Here is a 24,950-nt window from a genome sequence, read left to right as displayed (position 1 = left end):
CATTGTATTTCCGCCATTTTCTCTTCAGTCTGCAACACTAGTCACAGACTAAAGGAAGAGATTATGGAGATAATACATGAATTATTTTTTTGGCCCACCTCATATCTCTATACTAAAGACACACAAAGCTGCAGTCATTTATTTGCTAACTACTGGAGCTTTGATGTGGCCAAAAAATTAAGTGTTTGGCGCACGGTGTGTGTGGACGGCGGCGAAAGACATAATAAACTACACATAATTGGGAGCAAAACATAATATATATATTTTTTTTACACAAACTTTAAATTGAACTGCGCCTGCTTGGGGTAGAGTGGTGTAAACAGGGGGTGTGAAGCAGTGAGGCCTGGCTAACAGTGGATGACGCAGGGGTGGCAGGAGAAGGGGCAATGAAACTTGAGGGGTCTGGTAGTTCGGGGATAGGGCTTGACACATGAGAGGCTTGAGACACACTGGATGGGTGAGACAAACCTGACATTACAGACACACTGGGAGGTGAAGGGGGAGGAATACTAAGAGTCCGCTGTTTTGTTTTTTTTACTTTCTGGGATTGTCGGGTTCTGGGAAGCCTCGGAGGGCTCATTTGTCGTGGCATGGTCATGGTGGGTGACCTGTTAGGGTCCTGCTGCACTGTGCCAGTGTCCATAGTGCTCGTAGAGCGTGCAGCCATGCCAGAGTCCATAGTGCTCGTAGAGCGTGCAGCCATGCCAGAGTCCATAGTGCTCGTAGAGCGTGCAGCCATGCCAGAGTCCATAGTGCTTGTAGAGCGGATGGCCATGCCAGGGTTCTGCTGCATCATGGTGGCGGTACGGAAGGCCATGCCAGGGTCCTGCTGCATCGTGGTGGTGTCGGTACGGAAGGCCATGCCAGGGTCCTGCTGCATCATGGTGTCAGTGGAGGAGGTCCAAGCAGGAGCAGCGGTTGTCATGGTGGTGGCGGTGGGCTGTCCAATAGCACTCGGCATGGTGGTGGTGCTGTACTGGTGTCCGGCAGTGCTAGGAATAGAGGTGGCCGTGCAGTGGTATGCAGCAGAGGTCGGCATTGAGGTTAATCGTGACAGTGAAGGCACAGGTGGATATGCCGCCACTGTCTGCTGAGAATACTGAGTCTGCTGCATAGCCTGCACGTAAGCAGCATTGCAGGCCTGCATGACACTAAGCTGGAGATCAGGAGTAAGGTGTTCCGACATGCCCTGCTCAATTTGGTTAAAAAAATGATGTGCTGGCCTCTGGAGGTCGGCTTCTACTTGGTCAAGGCTTCTGGTGACCTCCAGGAAACGTGTATTCATGTGGCTAAGGGAAATATCCATTCGGTCACCCAAAGCCTTGAGTCCTTTGTGAAAAACCGAGCTCAAGTATAAAAACTCGGGCATGAGGGTCCTGTCCGATGCCCTCTGCCACTGCCGGGAGGAGCCTAAAAAAAAAAAAGGGGCAGTGGCAGAGGACTGGGAAAGGGGAAGACCTGATGGACCAGCTTCCTGGTCTCCAGTTTGTGTGGCAGGCCCACTTGCTGCAGCGCTGCTGGATGGCTGGGATGGGTCCGTGGCTGTTTGATGAAGGACCGCTCCAGAACCTGGGCCAACAGTAGTGCTCCATGTGCTGTGAAAAAAGGAAAAAATAAATTAATACCAAAAATTAAACAGACGACAACTCCTGTGGAATAGAAACATACAGATTATGGCAATTCAACATAACCTAATGCACGGGATAAATACTTATGTTCTCTGGGCAAGGACCGGTCTTAAAAATGCCAGAACACGATGGTATTTGTACTTTCGGATCCTTGCTCCTGAACCACTGGGAACACGGCTCTCTTGACGCAGGTCCTTGTTGAAGCGGTTCTTCATCGAACACCAACGTGTTTTGACTTTGGCCACTGTTAAAAAAAACAAACCATAATGGTCAGAAAATGGACTTTTGCCCGTGCTCACACAATTGTGTGTGATGAGAGAAACTCCTGAGAGTTTCTTTCATCACACACAGTTGAGTGAGCACGGCCAAGGTCTCTGCTGCTTGACACTGCAGTGCAATACTTACCAAATGCATTTCGGACCCGAGTCGGGGCGTTGTCCCAGCCATCCCACATCGCTTTGGCCACCTCATTCCATAGGCGCCGAATCGTTACGTTGTTTGAGTGCAGTGGATCCCGGGTGTCCTGCAACGGGACTCGCTTCTGGACCATGGAGATGAGGAGGTCTTCATCCCGTTCTGGAACCTAAAAATTAAATAAAGACATTAATGTTGGATACATTAACATAAGGAAAAGAAAGAAAACAGAGGCTGAGAAATGGCGTGAATAAGGAAAGTCAAGATATAAAAGTAGTCCAGAAGAGAATTAAAAAGAAAGAGTAAAGTACAGAAAGGAAGATTAAAGAATACAACAGTGAGGATACAGCAGCCAGCCTTGTATACGTACACGCTGCCGCCTTGCCACCCAACCGTGACTCCGCTGCTCCTGCCCAGTCTCTGCCGCAGTAGAAGTGCTCTAAAAAAAAAATGAAAAGCAAAAAATTGTCATATGTGTAGATTTGACAGTGAATACTTACCAATCTGAGAAGGTGAGTACTCCCTTCACTGACATGTTCTACTTCGGAAGGCCCAGGATGTTGCTCCTCATCAGAAGAAGAAGACATTCTGATGCATGCAGAAAGAAAGAAATATCAGAAATTAGGACATGCGTTCACATAGACAGTAATGCGTTTTTTTTGGCGCATTCCTTACGCAATCGACCGCATATGTTTATAGGTGGCAAATTGACGCCTCCAAAAATTACTACATGTTGCATTTCTGCGCAAAACTGCAGACGACGAAACGACGCATGCGTTGTCAAACGCGGCAAAAAGCAAATGATCGCAGACGCATGCGTCCCTAATGTTAAATATAGGAATACACAACGCATGCGGATATATGTGGAAGAAACGCTGCGGACACAACCGCAAATGTGAAACCGGCCTTAGAGAATGTACCATTTATGATATGTGCAAATTGCCTCTTCTGAGAAAAAGAGGAGTTAAATGCTATAGCGCCACCTGTTGGAAGTAGCGATCCTACAAGTCACAATCAACCCTTTAATGAGTCGTGCAATATGACTTAGAATTAAAGCAAAATCAGTATCTCAATTCGCAGACACGGTGTTTCGGGCTGTTGGCCCTCGTAAGTGCGAAGCATGAGAACTGATTTGGCTAGGTGAGAGGCTCTGGACTGGGGTCTAAGGTGTAACGTTTCTCCTTATGGAGAGTGACATACCAGCTGGCTTGTCAAGGTAAGGAGGCTTATTCGCCATGCAATGCTCCTCTGGGAAATTAAATATGCAAACTGCCTCTTCTGAGAAAAAGAGGATAATGATAATGACTCTTTGTTTCCTGTCATTTAGCCAATTCCTTACCCATCTGCATATAGGTCCTCCAGTCCTTGGTTCTGTAGCTTCAGTATAAGGCCGTTATGTGGTACAGACTCAAATGTCTTTGCAAAGTCCAGATAAATCACATCATTACCAACATCCCGATTTGCACTCACCTCCTCATAGAAATACAATATGCTAGTTAGACACTATTTATCGTTCATGAGTCCAGGCTGGTTGTCGGTTATATTATTCTCTGCCATATAACTCTGCAGGTCATCTCTTATGATGCCCTAAAATTTTTGCACACTATATTGTTGTCAGACTTACCAGACAGTAGTTACCTGGATCCACCTTCTTACCTTTCTTAAATATCAGTACCACATCAGCCATCCTCCAATGTTCAAATTGCTCAGACACAAGAGTACTTCTTTTCGTGTTTAACTATTATTTCAGATGGTGAACTTGGATTTTTGCCTTGTTGAATGATAACTGAAACAGACGGTTCATTGGTGAACATGGATGAAAAGTGCCTGTTTAATATCTCCGCCTTTTCTTTGTCTTCTATAACAATTATCTTGTTATTATCATTTTTAAGGGGCCGAAATTATCTTTTTTTTTCTTCTTGGCATTGATTAATGTAGAGACACGGGGGGTCAGTGGGTGCTCTGGTTCGCGAGCCGGAACTGCATGGACTGGGGATCATCATAATGAACGCCCACTATCATTTTACCATGGGCGTAATACTACTCAGACAGCACAGAGTGAGGGTAAAACAGTGTGGCAATAATTTATTTAACCACAAGAGGCAAATAATACATAGAATAGTCCCAGCAAAATGCTCAAAATGGTGCACATTACAGAGTCTCACCTTTAATAATAATAATAATAATAATAATTTTTATTTATATAGCGCCAACATATTCCGCAGCGCTTTACAAATTATAGAGGGGACTTGTACAGACAATAGACATTACAGCATAACAGAAATACAGTTCAAAACAGATACCAGGAGGAGTGAGGGCCCTGCTCGCAAGCTTACAAACTATGGGGAAAAGGGGAGACACGAGAGGTGGATGGTAACAATTGCTTTAGTTATTCGGACCAGCTATAGTGTAAGGCTCGGGTGTTCATGTAAAGCTGCATGAACCAGTATGTAGCAGTACAGAAACAGAGGGCTAATACTGCATAAAGTGTATGAGAACATGATGCGAGGAACCTTTTTTTTTTTTTTTATTATAAATAGGCCACACAGGGATCGTTAGGTTAATGCATTGAGGCGGTAGGCCAGTCTGAACAAATGAGTTTTTAGGGCACGCTTAAAACTGTGGGGATTGGGGATTAATCGTATTAACCTAGGTAGTGCATTCCAAAGAATCGGCGCAGCACGTGTAAAGTCTTGGAGATGGGAGTGGGAGGTTCTGATTATTGAGGATGCTAACCTGAGGTCATTAGCGGAGCGGAGGGCACGGGTAGGGTGGTAGACTGATACCAGGGAGGAGATGTAGGGTGGTGCTGAGCCATGGAGTGCTTTGTGGATGAGGGTAGTAGTTTTGTACTGGATTCTGGAGTGGATGGGTAGCCAGTGTAATGACTGGCACAGGGTAGAGGCATCGGTGTAACGGTTGGTGAGGAATATGATCCTGGCTGCAGCATTCAGGACAGATTGGAGCGGGGAGAGTTTTGCAAGAGGGAGGCCGATTAATAGAGAGTTACAATAGTCCAGACGAGAATGAATAAGTGAAACAGTCAGAGTTTTCCGCTGACTCGCCGGGATAAGAGCAGCTGTTACTTCAGAGCTTCCAGGGCCGATGGCCCCACCTGTGGCACGCACACAGAGAGGAGGTAATGACAAGCTTAGGAAGATGAATGAGCATGTTAATGTGGATATAATCTGTGCTGCTGAATAGATGTAGGTCCAGACGTATTTCACATAAAGAGACGTGGTTTATTCAATGTGTTTCGAAGTCTAAGTGACTAGGATACTGTCTTATATATACAAAATTTCAAATAACGGCGCCATTGGCATCACCTGAAAAACAGAAAATATCAGAGTTCACAGATACAGCACATGACATGTTCAAGAATTGATGTATATAAAATATTTAAGCATTGAAATTTGATGGTATTGACCAAATTTTCCTATTCCATAGTGCAAAGGTGAAAAAAGAAAAATTTGGCTAATACCATGAAATTCAAAGTTTAAATATTTGCTCGTCAGGTGATCCCATTGGTGCCGTTATTTGAAATTTTGTATGTATAAGACAGTATCCTACTTCTGACTCTGTATTCGTGTGGTATTTCCTGATGAAGAAATCGCTTAGACTTCGAAACGCGTTGAATAAACCACCTTTACATAGTAACATAGTTAGCAAGGCCGAAGAAAGACATTTCATCAGAATAAATCCCCAAATCTGCGTCCTTCTAAATAACCTAATAACTGTAAGATACAATATTGTTACGCTCCAGGAAGACATCCAGGGCTCTTTTGAACCTCTCGACTGAGTTCGCCATCACCACCTTCTCAGGCAAGAAATTCCAGATTCTCACTGCCCTAACAGTAAAGAATCCTCTTCTATGTTGGTGAAAAAACCTTCTCTCCTCCAGATGCAGAGTATGCCCCCTTGTGACTGTCCCCTTCCTTGGAGAGATATTTGTACTCTCCCCTTTTATACTTATATATGGTTATTTTATCGCACCTTAGTCATGTTTTTTCTAGACTAATCCTAATTTTGCTAATCTCTCTGGGTATTGTAGTTCCCCCATCCGCTTTATTAATTTTGTTGCCCTCCTTTGTACTCGCTCTAGTTCCATTATATTCTTCCTGAGCACCAGTGCCCAAAACTGTACATAGAACTCCATGTGCGGTCTATCCAGGGAATTGTACAGAGACAGTATAATGCTTTCTTAATTTTAAATACATCTGGGCCTACATCTATTCAGCAGCACAGATTATATCCACATTAACCCGTTCATTCATCTACAGCATGGTCACTTGCTGACCGGTAGATCTGCTGCAGCGGATAACTTTATATGCTTTATCAAATGCTCCATTTGATAAGTAGAATTTGATTATATCAATTCGATTTGCGTTGGATAAGACCCTATTTGCGCTGATGCCAACAGCATTCTTAAGCTTAGGAAGATGACAGTCCATTGAGGTATAAGGCCAGATAACCCGAGATTCAAAACTGGCTTCTCCGAAAATCTCAATGGAGCCAGATGAACAGTGGGTTCCATTCCTGGCTTTCACAAATGTATCCATGAGGCTCAAGTGACCGGAGGGTCCAAATCCTGACTTCCCCAAATGTATCCATGGTTCAGTGATGGTCAATGGAGTAAACCTGCATTTTTTCAACCGGGGCCATGTTCCCCTAAGCTGGCATCCTGTAGAATGACAATTTTGTGTCCCTTATGATGGAGCTATGATGTCTTCTTTGCTCTCCTGCGGAGAGTCTCTGGTTCTTTGAATGTCTTGACTTTTAGACCTAATACTATCTAATAGACCTGACAGAATAACAAATCTGCAGGTGGTCGGGCATCTAGGAAATAGTGACCACAATATTGTACAGTTTCACCTGTCTTTCACTAGGGGGACTTGTCAGGGAGTCACAAAAACACTGAACTTTAGGAAGGCAAAGTTTGACCAGCTTAGAGATGCCCTTAATCTGGTAGACTGGGACAATATCCTCAGAAATAAGAATACAGATAATAAATGGAAAATGTTTAAGAACATCCTAAATAGGCACTGTAAGCGGTTTATACCTTATGGGAATAAAAGGACTAGAAATAGGAAAACCCCAATGTGGCTAAACAAAGAAGTAAGACAGGCAATTAACAGTAAAGAGAAAGCACTACTAAAGCAGGATGGCACCATTGAAGCTCTAAAAAACTATAGGGAGAAAAATACTTTATCTAAAAAACTAATTAAAGCTGCCAAAAAGGAAACAGAGAAGCACATTGCTAAGGAGAGTAAAACTAATCCCAAACTGTTCTTCAACTATATCAATAGTAAAAGAATAAAAACTGAAAATGTAGGCCCCTTAAAAAATAGTGAGGAAAGAATGGTTGTAGATGAGGAGGAAAAAGCTAACATATTAAACACCTTCTTCTCCACGGTATTCACGGTGGAAAATGAAATGCTAGGTGAAATCCCAAGAAACAATGAAAACCCTATATTAAGGGTCATCAATCTAACCCAAGAAGAGGTGCAAAACCGGCTAAATAAGATTAAAATAGATAAATCTCCGGGTCCGGATGGCATACACCCACGAGTACTAAGAGAACTAAGTAATGTAATAGATAAACCATTATTTCTTATTTTTAGGGACTCTATAGCTACGGGGTCTGTTCCGCAGGACTACATTTCAAAAGACTGACCGTCACATCCAAACATAGACTTAGTGTGAACAGGTGCTGAACCTAGAGTCGCCAACTCGTATATAGTCAAGTAAATAAGGCAGCACACTGTAGCGCTAAAACATGCAAACATGAAACACGAAAATTGAACTGCATTACTGCACTAGAAATATGAAAAATGAGAGCGTTTAGCGCATAAAAATGGCCAATTTTATGTGTACCTGTTAGCCACTTTACGGCATCTCTCTTATACCAGGTCCTAAACTTGCCTTTCCTCGCTGAGAATAAACGTCTCCATCTGAATGGGTACCTGTGTGAAACCTCTTCTTAGACTAAAATTCTCTCTCTCTATGGAGGAGTAATGGACCTGCTGTAATTAAAACACCTGTGACTAGGAGGCGGAGTGCTCAATCAGAAGGCTAAAGAATACATTTCAAAAGACTGACCGTCACATCCAAACATAGACTTAGTGTGAACAGGTGCTGAACCTAGAGTCGCCAACTCGTATATAGTCAAGTAAATAAGGCAGCACACTGTAGCGCTAAAACATGCAAACATGAAACGCGAAAATTGAACTGCATTACTGCACTAGAAATATGAAAAATGAGAGCGTTTAGCGCATAAAAATGGCCAATTTTATGTGTACCTGGTAGCCACATTAGGGCATCTCTCTTATACCAGGTCCTAAACTTGCCTTTCCTCGCTGAGAATAAACGTCTCCATCTGAATGGGTACCTGTGAAACCTCTTCTTAGACTAAAATTCTCTCTCTCTATGGAGGGGTAATGGACCTGCTGTAATTAAAACACCTGCTCGAGCCCCGGATCCAAGATGGCCGCGGATCCGGGTCCTGCAGGGAGGGAGGTGGCTTCACAGAGTCTGCTCAGAGCAGGCACTGTGAAGCAGCCTGCACTGCTATCAGATCGGTGATCTGACAGAGTGCTGTGCACACTGTCAGATCACCGATCTGTGATGTCCCCCCCCTGGGACAAAGTAAAAAAGTAAAAAAAAAAATTTTCAAATGTGTAAAAAAAATTAAAAAAAATATTCCAAAATAATGAAAAAAAATATATATATTATTCCCATAAATACATTTCTTTATCTAAATCAAAAAACAAACAATAAAAGTACATATATTTAGTATCGCCGCGTCCGTAACGGCCCAACCTATAAAACTGGCCCACTAGTTAACCCCTTCAGTAAACACCGTAAGGAAAAAAAAAAAAAAACGAGGCAAAAAACAACGCTTTATTATCATACCGCCGAACAAAAAGTGGAATAACACGCGATCAAAAAGACAGATATAAATAACCATGGTACCGCTGAAAGCGGCATCTTGTCCCGCAAAAAACGAGCCGCCATACAGCATAATCAGCAAAAAAATAAAAAAGTTATAGTCCTGAGAATAAAGCGATGCAAAAATAATTATTTTTTCTATAAAATAGTTTTTATCGTATAAAAGCGCCAAAACATGATAGCACCAAAAAAAATGATATAAATGAGGTATCGCTGTAACCGTACTGACCCGAAGAATAAAACTGCTTTATCAATTTTACCAAACGCGGAACGGTATAAACGCCTCCCCCAAAAGAAATTCATGAATAGCTGGTTTTTGGTCATTCTGCCTCACAAAAATCGGAATAAAAAGCGATCAAAAAATGTCACGTGCCCAAAAATGTTACCAATAAAAACGTCAACTCGTCCCGCAAAAAACAAGACCTCACATGACTCTGTGGACCAAAATATGGAAAAATTATAGCTCTCAAAATGTGGTAACGCAAAAAATATTTTTTGCAATAAAAAGCGTCTTTCAGTGTGTGACGGCTGCTAATCATAAAAATCCGCTATAAATCCCGCTATAAAAGTAAATCAAACCCCCCTTCATCACCCCCTTAGTTAGGGAAAAATAAAAAAAATGTATTTATTTCCATTTTCCCATTAGGGCTAGGGTTAGGGTTAGGGCTAGGGCTAGGGCTAGGGTTAGGGCTAGGGTTAGGGCTAGGGTTAGGGTTAGGGCTAGGGTTAGGGCTAGGGCTAGGGCTAGGGTTAGGGTTAGGGCTAGGGTTAGGGTTAGGGCTAGGGTTAGGGCTACAATTTGGGTTGGGGCTAAAGTTAGGGTTCGGGTTGGGGCTAAAGTTACAGTTAGGGTTTAGATTACATTTACAGTTGGGAATAGGGTTGGGATTAGGATTAGGGGTGTGTCAGGGTTAGAGGTGTGGTTAGGGTTACTGTTGGGATTAAGGTTAGGGGTGTGTTTGGATTAGGGTTTCAGTTATAATTGTGGGGTTTCCACTGTTTAGGCACATCAGGGGCTCTCCAAACGCGACATGGCGTCCGATCTCAATTCCAGTCAATTCTGCGTTGAAAAAGTAAAACAGTGCTTCTTCCCTTCCGAGCTCTCCCGTGTGCCCAAACAGGGGTTTACCCCAACATATGGGGTATCAGCGTACTCAGGACAAATAGGACAACAACTTTTGGGGTCCAATTTCTCCTGTTACCCTTGGGAAAATACAAAACTGGGGGCTAAAAAATAATTTTTGTGGGAAAAAAAAGGATTTTTTTATTTTCACGGCTCTGTGTTATAAACTGTAGTGAAACACTTGGGGGTTCAAAGTTCTCACAACACATCTAGATTAGTTCCCTGGGGGGTCTAGTTTCCAATATGGGGTCACTTGTGGGGGGTTTCTACTGTTTAGGTACATTAGGAGTTCTGCAAACGCAATGTGACGCCTGCAGACCATTCCATCCAAGTCTGCATTCCAAATGGCGCTCCTTCCCTTCCGAGCTCTGCCATGCGCTCAAACGGTGGTTCCCCCCAACATATGGGGTATCAGCGTACTCAGGACAAATTGGACAACAACTTTTGGGGTCGAATTTCTCCTCTTACCCACGGGAAAATACAAAACTGGGGGCTAAAAAATAATTTTGGGGGGAAAGATTTTTTTTTTAATTTTCACGGCTCTGCGTTACAAACTGTAGTGAAACACTTGGGGGTTCAAAGCTATCACAACACATCTAGATGAGTTCCTTAGGGTGTCTAGTTTCCAAAATGGTGTCACTTGTGGGAGGTTTCTACTGTTTAGGTACATTAGGGGCTCTGCAAATGCAATGTGACGCCTGCAGACCATTCCATCTAAGTCCTCATTCCAAATGGAGCTCCTTCCCTTCCGAGCCCTCCCATGCGCCCAAACAGTGGTTCCCCCCCACATATGGGGTATCAGCGCACTCAAGACAAATTGGACAACAAATTTTGGGGTCCAATTTCTCCTGTTACCCTCGGGAAAATACAAAACTGGGGGCTAAAAAAATAATTTTTGTGGGAAAAAAATTTTGTTTTATTTTTACGGCTCTGCATTATAAACTTCTGTGAAGCACTTGGTGGGTCAAAGTGCTCACCACACCTCTAGATAAGTTCCTTAGGTGGTCTACTTTCCAAAATGGTGTCACTTGTGGGGGGTTTCAATGTTTAGGCACATCAGTGGCTCTTCAAACGCAACATGGCGTCCCATCTCAATTCCTGTCAATTTTGCATTGAAAAGTCAATCGGCGCTCATTCCCTTCCGAGCTCTCCCATCCGCCCAAACAGTGGTTTACCCCCACATATGGGCTATCAGCGTACTCAGGACAAATTGTACAACTTTTGGGGTCCAATTTCTTCTCTTACCCTTGGGAAAATAAAAAATTGGTGGCAAAAAGATAATTTTTGTGAAAAAATATGATTTTTTATTTTTACGGTTCTACATTATAAACTTCTGTGAAGCACTTGGTGGGTCAAAGTGCTCACCACACCTCTAGATAAGTTCCTTAGGGGGTCTACTTTCCAAAATGGTGTCACTTGTGGGGGGTTTCAATGTTTAGGCACATCAGGGGCTCTCCAAACGAAACATGGCGTCCCATCTCAATTCCAGTCAATTTTGCATTGAAAAGTCAATTGGCGCTCCTTCGCTTCCGAGCTCTGCCATGCGCCCAAACAGTGGTTTACCCCCACATGTGGGGTATTGGCATACTCAGGACAAATTGTACAACAATGTTTGGGGTCCATTTTCTCCTGTTACCCTTGGTAAAATAAAACAAATTGGAGCTGAATTAATTTTTTTGTGAAAAAAAGTTAAATGTTCATTTTTATTTAAACATTCAAAAAATTCCTGTGAAGCACCAGAAGGGTTAATAAACTTCTTGAATATGGTTTTGAGCACCTTGAGGGGTGTAGTTTTTAGAATGGTGTCACACTTGGGTATTTTCTATCATATAGACCCCTCAAAATGACTTCAAATGAGATGTGGTCCCTAAAAAAAAATGGTGTTGTAGAAATGAGAAATTCTGGTCAACTTTTAACCCTTATAACTCCCTAACAAAAAAAAAATTTGGTTCCAAAATTGTGCTGATGTAAAGTAGACATGTGGGAAATGTTACTTATTAAGTATTTTGCATGACATATCTCTGTGATTTAATTGCATAAAAATTCAAAGTTGGAAAATTGCGAAATTTTCATAATTTTCGCCAAATTTCCGTTTTATTCACAAATAAACGCAGGTACTATCAAAGAATGTTTACCATTGTCATGAAGTACAATATGTCACGAGAAAACAATGTCAGAATCACTGGGATCCGTTGAAGCGTTCCAGAGTTATAACCTCAAAGGGACAGTGGTCAGAATTGTAAAAATTGGCCCGGTCATTAACGTGCAAACCACCCTTGGGGGTAAAGGGGTTAAATGAAAAAAGAATATATAAAAAAATTACTAAAATATTAAAACCAAGCAAAAAGGCCAAGATCAAAAGACAGCAATGACTAAAGGCAGCCAATACAATACACCAGATTATAACCCTACCAAGGATGCCTGTTATGTAGGCAATCCAGTGACACAGTGTTCCAGCAATCAGAGCACATACAGTGATCTGACAATAACCCAAAAACAATAGAACGAGCTCTGAGACGTGGAATCTCTGTAGACCGCAATACCTGAACCTATCCTAAACACAACTAAAAGCAGCTGTGGATTGCGCCTGACACTACCTATGCAACTCGGCACAGCCTGAGGAGCTGACTAGCCTGAAGATAGAAAAACAAGCCTGACTTGCCTCAGAGAAATACCCCAAAGGAAAAGGCAGCCCCCCACATATAATGACTGTTAGCAAGATGAAAAGACAAACGTAGGGATGAAATAGATTCAGCAAAGTGAGGCCCGATATTCTAGATAGAGCAAGGATAGCAAAGAGAACTTTGCAGTCTACAAAAAACCCTAAAGCAAAAAACCACGCAAAGGGGGCAAAAAGACCCACCGTGCCGAACTAACGGCACGGCGGTACACCCTTTGCGTCTCAGAGCTACCAGCAAAACGAATAGACAAGCTGGACAGAAAAAGTAGCAACAAAAGCAAAGAAGCACTTATCTAAGCAGAGCAGCAGGCCACAGGAAAGATCCAGAAGCTCAGATCCAACACTGGAACATTGACAAGGAGCAAGGAAGACCGAATCAGGCGGAGTTAAATAACAAAGCAGCCAACGAGCTCACCAGAACACCAGAGGGAGGAAGCTTAGAAGCTGCAGTACCACTTGTGACCACAGGAGTGAATTCAGCCACAGAATTCACAACAGATGCCACAGGCTCAGATTGGCAAAAAAGGAGCGAAACTATTATGATCATTAACCCCTTTCTGACCTCGGACGGGATAGTATGTCTGGGGTCAGAAGCCCCGCTTTGATGCAGGGCTCCGCGGTGAGCCCGCACCAAAGCCGGGACATGTCAGCTGTTTTGAACAGCTGACAAGTGCCCGTAATAGGCGCGAGCAGAATCGCGATCGGCCCGTGCCTATTAACTAGTTAAATGCCGCTGTCAAACGCAGACAGCGGCATTTAACTACCGCATCCAGCCAGGCGGCCGGAAATGATGGCATCGCCGACCCCCGTCACATTATCGGAGGTCGGCGATGCTTCTCCATTGTAACCATAGAGGTCCTTGAGACCTCTATGGTTACTGATCGCCGGTAGCTGTGAGCGCCACCCTGTGGTCGGCGCTCACAGCACACCTGCAATTCTGCTACATAGCAGCGAACAGCAGATCGCTGCTATGTAGCAGAGGTGATCGTGCTGTGCCTGCTTCTAGCCTCCCATGGAGGCTATTGAAGCATGGCAAAAGTAAAAAAAAATGTGAAAAAAATAAAAAAATATAAAAGTTTAAATCACCCCCCTTTCGCCCCAATCAAAATAAATCAATTAAAAAAAAATCAAATCTACACATATTTGGTATCGCTGTGCTCAGAATCGCCCGATCTATCAATTAAAAAAAAGCATTAACCTGATCGCTAAACAGCGTAGCGAGAAAAAAATCGAAACGCCAGAATTACGGGTTTTTTTTGTTGCCGCGACATTGCATTAAAATGCAATAACGGGCGATCAAAAGAACGTATCTGCACCAAAATGCTATCATTAAAAACATCATCCCGGCACGCAAAAAATAAGCCCTCAACTGACCCCAGATCATGAAAAATGGAGACGCTACGAGTATCGGAAAATGGCGCAATTGTTTTTTTTGTTTTTTTTTTAGCAAAGTTTGGATTTTTTTTTCACCACTTAGGTAAAAAATAACCTAGTCATGTTAGGTGTCTATGAACTCGTACTGACCTGGAGAATCATAATGGCAGGTCAGTTTTAGCATTTAGTGAACCTAGCAAAAAAAGCAAACAAAAAACAAGTGTGGGATTGCACTTTTTTGCAATTTCACCGCACTTGGAATTTTTTTCCCGTTTTCTAGTACACGACATGCTAAAACCAATGATGTCGTTCAAAAGTACAGGTCATCCCACAAAAAATAAGCCCTCACTTGGCCAAATTGACGGAAAAATAAAAAAGTTATGGCTCTGGTAAGGAGGGGAGTGAAAAACGAACACGGAAAAACGAAAAATCCCAAGGTCATGAAGGGGTTAAGGCCAGATGGTGAGATGGTATCCAATTTGAAAATCCATCTGGCTTCTTTTTGTGCCAGCATCCTCTTCCAATTGCCTCCTCTGAGTCCCACAAAGACTGTATCAATACCCTTAATGCACAATCCCTTAGGGTCACATCCGTGGAAGGCCCTAAAATGCCGTGGGATAGGTTTGAGTTTGTGGGGATCATCTTCAGTTCGTGCTCTTTCAATATCCAGTACATGCTCATGTACTCGCCTGCGAAGCTCCCGTGTGGTCATCCCGATATAAATGAGACCACACGGGCAGGTCGCATGATATACAACGGCTTTTGTTGTGCATGTAATAGTGTGCGTAAGTTGAAAGGTCCTATCATTCCTAGAGTTTGTAAAATCCAAGGCATTACACATGTAAAAAAAAATGTCTTCTTCAATGCTGTCTTTTGAACTGGTTCCTGTGCCTGTGAGTTAGCCTCACCAAATACATTCTGAGCATGCGCCGTCCAAGAAGCATCTCTACTCCTAAAGTCCATACTGAACAAGGATATAGTCACAATCTGCAACCAACAAGATAAACACACCTAAGTATATCCTACATATAAGGCCATGAAGAAAACAACAAATAAGCCACCAAAAAGAACACCTTCACATAAGGCCAATAAAATCCACATAATCTTTATTAAACATGATAAAAACAATGTAAGTACAAAAGGTATATAACCACAGGCACAGGTAACAACAGGTGGGTAACCCTGGTAGTAACTCCAAAATATAACATATGTATACGCAACAGTACTGTATCTGACAACTGTGTGACCATGTACAATCGAGCACAAAAGTAGAAATAATATAATAATACAAGTGTATAAAGACCTCTGCAAATGTTTTAAGGATCGTGGGTATGGGAAGAAGTCCCATACTCTTATCAAAGGGCATACCATAGCAGAAGGAATACTCTTCTACAAAAAAACGGAAGTTGGATAAAGACATGGATCAGGTACAGTGTATCCTGGATTTCAATTCCAGGAGTGATGAAGTTAGGAATGCTATCACCAAACATTGGTCAATACTTATGACGGACAGGATCATTGCCAAATGCATCAGTAAAAATCCCACTATCACTTTTAGGCGGTCTCATAATCTCAGGGACCAGTTGGTCCACAGTTATCATAAAGGACCTGGCCCGAACCTAATTTTTGGGGCGAAGGGCCCTAAATGGGGCTGCACTAGTTGTGGGAAGTGTGTGGCTTGCAAGAATGTGTGTAATGCCTTGGATTTTACAAACTCTAGAAATGATAGGACCTTTCAAATTATGCACATTATTACATGCACAACAAAAGCCGTTGTATATCATGCGCGCGACCAGCCCGTGTGGTCTCATTTATATCGGGATGACCACACGGGAGCTTCGCAGGCGAGTACGTGAGCATGTACTTGATATTGAAAGAGCACGAACTGAAGATGATCCCCACAAACTCAAACCTATCCCATGGCATTTTAGGGCCTTCCACGGATGTGACCCTAAGGGATTGTGCATTAACCCCTTTCTGACATCGGACGTACTATCCCGTCCATGTGGGGTGGGCCCCTATGACCATGGACGGGATAGTACGTCCAGCGCGATCGGCGGCGCTCACGGGGGGAGCGCCGCCGATCGCGGCCGGGTGTCAGCTGCCTATCGCAGCTGACATCCGGCACTATGTGCCAGGAGCGGTCACGGACCGCCCCCGGCACATTAACCCCTGGCACACCGCGATCAAAGATGATCGCGATGTGCCGGCGGTGCAGGGAAGCACCGCGCAGGGAGGGGGCTCCCTGCGGGCTTTCCTGAGCCCCCCGCAGCAACGCGATGTGATCGCGTTGCTGCGAGGGTCTTACCTCCCTCCCTCCCTGCTCGAGCCCCGGATCCAAGATGGCCGCGGATCCGGGTCCTGCAGGGAGGGAGGTGGCTTCACAGAGCCTGCTCAGAGCAGGCACTGTGAAGGCTGCAGCGCTGCATGTCAGATCAGTGATCTGACAGAGTGCTGTGCAAACTGTCAGATCACTGATCTGTGATGTCCCCCCCGGGACAAAGTAAAAAAGTTAAAAAAAAAATTTTCAAATGTGTAAAAAAAATTAAAAAAAATTCCAAAATAATGAAAAAAAAATATATACCGGTATATTATTCCCATAAATACATTTCTTTATCTAAATAAAAAAAACAAAACAATAAAAGTACACATATTTAGTATCGCCGCGTCCGTAACGGCCCGACCTATAAAACTGGCCCACTAGTTAACCCCTTCAGTAAACACCGTAAGAAAAAAAAAAAAAAACGAGGCAAAAAACAACGCTTTATTATCATACCGCCGAACAAAAAGTGGAATAACACGCGATCATAAAGACAGATATAAATAACCATGATACCGCTGAAAACGTCATCTTGTCCCGCAAAAAACGAGCCGCCATACAGCATCATCAGCAAAAAAATAAAAAAGTTATAGTCCTGAGAATAAAGCGATGCCAAAATAATTATTTTTTCTATAAAATAGTTTTTATCGTATAAAAGCGCCAAAACATAAAAAAATGATATAAATGAGGTGTCGCTGTAATCGTACTGACCCGAAGAATAAAACTGCTTTATCAATTTTACCAAACGCGGAACGGTATAAACGCCTCCCCCAAAAGAAATTCATGAATAGCTGGTTTTTGGTCATTCTGCCTCACAAAAATCGGAATAAAAAGCGATCAAAAAATGTCACGTGCCCGAAAATGTTACCAATAAAAACGTCAACTCGTCCCGCAAAAAACAAGACCTCACATGACTCTGTGGACCAAAATTTAGAAAAATTATAGCTCTCAAAATGTGGTAACGCAAAAAATATTTTTTGCAATAAAAAGCGTCTTTCAGTGTGTGACGGCTGCCAATCATAAAAATCCGCTAAAAAACCCGCTATAAAAGTAAATCAAACCCCCCTTCATCACCCCCTTAGTTAGGGAAAAATTAAAAAAATGTATTTATTTCCATTTTCCCATTAGGGCTAGGGTTAGGGCTAGGGTTAGGGCTAGGGTTAGGGCTAGGGTTAGGGCTAGGGTTAGGGCTAGGGCTAGGGTTAGGGCTAGGGTTAGTGCTAGGGCTAGGGTTAGGGTTAGGTCTAGGGTTAGGGCTAGGGTTAGGGCTAGGGTTAGGGCTAGGGTTAGGGCTAGGGCTACAGTTTGGGTTGGGGCTAAAGTTACAGTTAGGGTTTAGATTACATTTACGGTTGGGAATGGGGTTGGGATTAGGGTTAGGGGTGTGTCTGGGTTAGAGGTGTGGTTAGGGTTACTGTTGGGATTAGGGTTAGGGGTGTGTTTGGATTAGGGTTTCAGTTATAATTGTGGGGTTTCCACTGTTTAGGCACATCAGGGGCTCTCCAAACGCGACATGGCGTCCGATCTCAATTCCAGCCAATTCTGCGTTGAAAAAGTAAAACAGTGCTCCTTCCCTTCCGAGCTCTCCCGTGTGCCCAAACAGGGGTTTACCCCAACATATGGGGTATCAGCGTACTCAGGACAAATAGGACAACAACGTTTGGGGTCCAATTTCTCCTGTTACCCTTGGGAAAATACAAAACTCGGGGCTAAAACATATTTTTTGTGGGAAAAAAAAAGATTTTTTATTTTCACGGCTCTGCGTTATAAACTGTAGTGAAACACTTGGGGGTTCAAAGTTCTCACAACACATCTAGATAAGTTCCATGGGGGGTCTAGTTTCCAATATGGGGTCACTTGTGGGGGGTTTCTACTGTTTAGGTACATTAGGGGTTCTGCAAACGCAATGTGACGTCTGCAGACCATTCCATCTAAGTCTGCATTCAAATGGCACTCCTTCCCTTCTGAGCCCTCCCATGTGCCCAAACAGTGGTTCCCCCCACATATGGTGTATCATCGCACTCAGGACAAATTGGGCAACAAATTTTGGGGTCCAATTTCTCCTGTTACCCTCAGGAAAATACAAAACTGGGGGCTAAAAAAATAATTTTTGTGGGAAAAAAATTTTGTTTTATTTTTACGGCTCTGCATTATAAACTTCTGTGAAGCACTTGGTGGGTCAAAGTGCTCACCACACCTCTAGATAAGTTCCTTAGGGGGTCTACTTTCCAAAATGGTGTCATTTGTGGGGGGTTTCAATGTTTAGGCACATCAGTGGCTCTTCAAACGCAACATGGCGTTCTATCTCAATTCCTGTCAATTTTGCTTTGAAAAGTCAAACGGCGCTCCTTCCCTTCCGAGCTCTCCCATCCGCCCAAACAGTGGTTTACCCCCACATATGGGGTATCAGCGTACTCAGGACAAATTGTACAACAACTTTTGGGGTCCAATTTCTTCTCTTACCCTTGGGAAAATAAAAAATTGGGGGCGAAAAGATAATTGTTGTGAAAAAATATGATTTTTTATTTTTACGGTTCTACATTATAAACTTCTGTGAAGCACTTGGTGGGTCAAAGTGCTCACCACACCTCTAGATAAGTTCCTTAGGGGGTCTACTTTCCAAAATGGTGTAACTTGTGGGGGGTTTCAATGTTTAGCCACATCAGGGGCTCTCCAAACGAAACATGGCATCCCATCCCAATTCCAGTCAATTTTGCATTGAAAAGTCAAATGGCACTCCTTCGCTTCCGAGCTCTGCCATGCGCCCAAACAGTGGTTTACCCCCACATGTGGGGTATTGGCATACTCAGGACAAATTGTACAACAATGTTTGGGGTCCATTTTCTCCTGTTACCCTTGGTAAAATAAAACAAATTGGAGCTGAATTAAATTTTTTGTGAAAAAAAGTTAAATGTTCATTTTTATTTAAACATTCAAAAAATTCCTGTGAAGCACCAGAAGGGTTAATAAACTTCTTGAATATGGTTTTGAGCACCTTGAGGGGTGTAGTTTTTAGAATGGTGTCACACTTGGGTATTTTCTATCATATAGACCCCTCAAAATGACTTCAAATGAGATGTGGTCCCTAAAATAAAATGGTGTTGTAGAAATGAGAAATTGCTGGTCAACTTTTAACCCTTATAACTCCCTAACAAAAAAAAATTTTGGTTCCAAAATTGTGCTGATGTAAAGTAGACATGTGGGAAATGTTACTTATTAAGTATTTTGTGTGACATATCTCTGTGATTTAATTGCATAAAAATTCAAAGTTGGAAAATTGCGAAATTTTCATAATTTTCGCCAAATTTCCGTTTTTTTCACAAATAAACGCAGGTACTATCAAAGAATTTTTACCATTGTCATGAAGTACAATATGTCACGAGAAAACAATGTCAGAATCACCAGGATCCATTGAAGCGTTCCAGAGTTATAACCTCATAAAGGGACAGTGGTCAGAATTGTAAAAATTGGCCCGGTCATTAACGTGCAAACCACCCTTGGGGGTAAAGGGGTTAAGGGTATTGATAGTCTTTGTGGGACTCAGAGGAGGCAATTGGAAGAGGATGCTGGCACAAAAAGAGGCCAGATGGATTTTCAAATTGGATACCATCTCACCACCTGGCCTTAATGATCATAATAGTTTCGCTCCTTTTTTGCCAATCTGAGCCTGTGGCATCCTTGGTAGGGTTATAATCTGGTGTAATGTATTGGCTGCCTTTAGTCATTGCTGTCTTTTGATCTTGGCCTTTTAGCTTGGTTTTAATATTTTAGTAATTTTTTTATATATTCTTTTTTCATTTAAGGACCTCTAGTTTTGGTGCTTCTATACTCACAGTGGATCGTTGGACTTTGGAATAAAGTGCTTTTTCTTCTTATGCTTACATCGTTGGATCTCCTTATGACATTAGCTTCTGTTATGCGGCTGTGTGTCCATGCACTTTCTTTGCACTTTCGTTGTCATATATTATTCATAGTTAATGCCAATATCATGGTATAAAGGTTGTCACTAAGTATTTTATGTTATTATTTGTTTTATACTTATATATGCTTACGTGTTGGTTATGCATATATGGATATTATCATGTGTTATTGTTATTATATAAATGTCATTTTTTATATGTCCTAATGCCTTTTTTTCTTAGGCTCTGCAGTAGTCACTTTGCACAGCGCACTTTATTCACTTATGCACTTATAGCTGTCTTATGGCGGTTTCCTAGCAACGCTTTTTCATTACCGTATATTAGGTGCTGTTACTTCCTGTCATGCGCCTTGCACCTCACCGTTTGGTAGTTCGCCGTGTGTAGTTCTATGCACCTCTAGCAGTCGCACTCTATGACTAGAGGATGCGCACCGGATATTGCGTCAGCGGCCTTCACTCCGTGCGATATGGTGGCTGCGTACCTGTGCTGTGGCGTGGACATCATGCGCCTGCGTGCTTCATTCCAGCGGCCGCTCCATTTCCGGTATATCGGCATTCCACATGTATATGTGTTGTCCCTGCACAGCAGGTATTTATCACTAATTTGATTAGTGTGCTCATTCTATTGGTCCTTGGGGGATATATATACTATAGCTGGCCAGTACCCAACCACCCCTGGACGAAGCATTTCTATGCGAAATGCGCGTCGGGTGTGGTGGGTCCCCAGGAGTGCTCCTTGGTAATTATACTACATTATTGGTTTCCTTATACACTTGTATTATTATATTATTTCTACTTTTGTGCTTGATTGTACATGGTCAAACAGTTGTCAGATACAGTACTGTTGCGTATACATATGTTATATTTTGGAGTTACTACCAGGGTTACCCACCTGTTGTTACCTGTGCCTGTGGTTATATACCTTTTGTAATTACATTGTTTTTATCATGTTTAATAAAGATTATGTGGATTTTATTGGCCTTATGTGAAGGTGTTCTTTTTGGTCGCTTATTTGAATATCTGTCTCAAGTTACAGAGGCACCGAACCTCTTTTTATTGTTAACAAATGTCCTTCAAGCCAGCAGTCACAGGTAAGGGGGAAGAATAGTGATGAAATTAACTTACTTAATTTGATTATATAATCCATTTGCATAGTTTTTCCTCCTCTGTTTTGCAAGCCAACAAGCTATCTGGCCTGGACAATGTATAATCAACATATCAGCAAACATCATTATTCAATTATCCTGTGTCTTTAGTCATCAAGGGTAGCAGCACAATATTTTATATGAAATGTCAACTTACAAGTCAATATTACAGGCTTATACAAACAAAAGTCTGTGTTTTTTGAACAACAAGAATGAAACACATAAATTTAAAAGTTAACAAATAGATAACAGTCTATTCTTCCTGGCTTGCTGAAAAGAGATGTTTGGTTAATTAAGAAAAAAGCTGTTTCAATGTATTTATAACATTTTTTGAGATTTAGTTTAATATCGCTGGCAATTTGTTTCTCTTTGGATAACTTTGCTAGCTTGATTTCTTTTTTACATTTCTTATTTAGATCTTTGTACTCCTGAAATGTTATTTCTGTATTATTGCCTGCCATATACGGCAATGCCGTAGCCATTTTGGCTTTACTGTGACTGGCTGGCCGCATCGTGTCACTGGGTTAATATAAGACCAGGTGAAAAGATGCTAACCACAATGTCCTCTGGAAGCAGTTCGGAGAGAGTTATTATAGGAGAAAGAGCTTAGATTAATGTCCATTCCACCCTAAATATTATAAATTTGCACCCTCTAGTGCCTTTCATGCTGCCCTAAAGGGCGTATTTAACATTTTTTAAACATATTAAATAATTAATTTAAAAAAAATCATGTGGGATCCTCCCTATTTTTGATAACCAACCAAGGTAAACCAGACAGCTGGGGGCTGATATTATCCAGCTGGAAAGGTCCATGAATATTGGCCATTCCCAGCATATAAATGCAAGCCCGCAGTTGTCCCAGAATTGGTGCATCTCATTAGATGCACCAATTCTGGCACTTTGTCTGGCTCTTCCTGATTGCCTTGGTATGTTAGCAATTGGGCTAATATATTTTGGGGTTGATGTCAGCAGTGTATTGTAAGCTGACATCAATCTCTGGGATTAATATTGGAGAGGTATCTATCACACAAAAATGTATATTGATTTTAAAAAATCCATGCTGGCCAGAAGTAGTCCAAGCATTCCGATGCAGTCCACAAATGGAAACCTGAAAGGCCTAAAAAGAGAGACTTAAATGAATAAAGACAAGAGACAGTCGCTCATTCACCAATTTATTAGCCTCACAGCTCTGACATAGTCCACAGTGCTCCTACGAGGTCCATCAATTCTGTAGTACAACCTTTTGAGCCTTGTTCTGAGAAAGACGCTTCATAGGTCACTCCCGGTCAGACTGTGACCTGCAAGTCAGAGATGTGTCCAGGTATCTTCTCAATGCTGTTCCTATTCCATTTGAGCGCTCTTTCAATCCATTTCAGCGATTTTCCTGCCCTCTCGTTAGTCTTCTGGAAAAAATTTTGAGTTTCTCATTGACTTTCATTATACTCGGTACTCGAGTCAAGCCTCCCCAACCTACTGGATTCGAGCAGCGAGAACTTAAGCATTTTACTAGATACAATTGATGACAATTATATTATTATATCATGAATATATGGCAAATACTTGCTGGATATTCTGCTTTCAGGACTGGTTCCACCTGTAAGTCCTATTAAAAAATTCAGGAGACGAACCTGTCAAATCCGTGACATAAGATCCATCCGATGTCAAATGTCAGAACAAATGTACTTAAAAATAATGCATGACACAAGAATAGAAGAGAAAAGGGAGATAAACAAACAACCATCTCACGTCCATTGAATTACTGTATTATAAACCAATAATACTAGAAATATATTGCACAGGGGATATGGCAGCCAATTCCCACAAGAAGAATCTTGGAAGCACAGAATTAGAAATGATTCTTTCTCTGCAGTTTCTATAGGACTTAATACATTCCTGATTCCGGAGAGTAATAGAAATACGGCAGAAAACAGAGGAAGAAAGTTCAGAGAAGAAGCTTCATAGAAAGACATTGAAGTTACAGACGCCATTTAACCCTTTAGGAGAAAGTGATTCCAGCACTTCACCGAGTAAATCCCACGAGAACTGTAGCAGGTAAAGACCCCAATATCCACAGGTGTCCCTTCTAATTGGTGGGAACTATCACCTCTAATAATCCTCGGACAGTTCTGACAAACACAGTTAAGTGCCCCTTTATGGAGGTGACAGAAAGTCTGTTTAGTCACTTTAGCTTCATAGTATCAGCTCTAATCCAATGGTGAGAGAGCGATTTACCCTGAAGGGTCACAGATTGTGGGGTTGTTATAAAATGTTATATTTAGGGGGGTTTGTGTTGTCTCCTTATAAGAATCACAATGGTTTTGCTCCTTTTCCGCTGATAGATACAAACGACCCAACTATGAAAGACTGGAACCAAGGAAACCTGTATTACTCTCATAGTACCGTGCCCCTTTCTTGGCCCCCAGACACAGTATAATGTTCCCACAGCATCCCCCACACATTATGATAGTACAAGATGTCCCACACAATATTCTTCCACCCAAACCACTAGATAATAAATCCTCACTTATCCCATTCTTGATACCGTACAGTGCCAGTTTCTTGGCCCCTACACACACACAGTATAATTTTTCCACAGTACCCGCATCTCTAATATTTTTAAGGGTATTTTTCATGTAATATATAGAGGTCTACAAAAAAAGCTAAAAAAAAACCTAATATAAAGAGAAAATAAAACACTGTACATGGAGATATTGACGTCAAACAACTCCTGTCATGTTCTTACAAATAAGCTTTTATAAAAGCCTCAAATTTCTGTGTGTGAATTAGACATGAGATCTAACGTTATAGAAGATTACAGTGCAGGGAAGACGGGAAAAATTCATATAGACGGCCACGTAAAACATTCATATAGATGGCTGGTAAGGATGGAGTCAGTGATGGACTCTGGACAAATATGTTTTTAGATCCGTAGTAGAAGATGAAGTAGTTCTTTCTTATGTCCCGTGTAATGAATATCTCCTGCAGTATTGCTAATGCCGATTCCAGTGTCGGTAAATGAGACGAGAATTAGCGTTATGGAAGATGAGTCTATGAGGAACGTATTCAGCTGCCGATTCCGAGAAAGAAGCTGCTTGTTGTCTGTGGCCTAAATATATAGGTTTTATTAGTATATGTCAGGGAAGAACGTGGTATGTTGTAAAATAATAAAAAATACCATTGCTGCTTGGGTCCCCCGCCGGTCACTGTATTTCCTAGTCATTCCCAACGAACTTGTGATTCCTACAGCCAATCAGTTGCTGAAGCAGTAAGAAACATAGCCAGTGATTGGGAGCATGGAGATGTCTTAGCCAGCAATTCAACTTATGTTCCAGTCCATAAAAGACTAGAGAATACAACATCTACACGTTCTATCTCCTCATGTGTTTCCCTTATTATCTC

At 42.1% G+C, this 24,950-nt stretch overlaps 1 protein-coding gene across 2 annotated transcripts in view; it reads left to right on the top strand.

Annotated features, from left to right (window-relative positions):
• Positions 1-24,950, top strand: part of LOC138663401 (oocyte zinc finger protein XlCOF22-like) — a 40,068-nt gene that overhangs the window by 3,066 nt on the left and 12,052 nt on the right. Inside the window, exon 1 of one of the 2 annotated variants that reach the window (XM_069749585.1) lies at positions 23,131-23,603. The exons of the other annotated variant lie outside the window; for it this stretch is intronic. The gene's annotated coding sequence lies outside the window, so the exon portion shown is untranslated. Of the gene's footprint in view, positions 1-23,130; positions 23,604-24,950 lie in introns of those variants that run through there. 2 annotated transcript variants of the gene reach the window in all.

Source organism: Ranitomeya imitator, chromosome 2 (genome assembly GCF_032444005.1).
Source record: "Ranitomeya imitator isolate aRanImi1 chromosome 2, aRanImi1.pri, whole genome shotgun sequence".
NCBI lineage: Eukaryota > Metazoa > Chordata > Amphibia > Anura > Dendrobatidae > Ranitomeya > Ranitomeya imitator.
The sequence above is the reverse complement of the archived record's forward strand: the minus strand, read 5'-3'. Positions and strand labels throughout refer to the sequence as shown.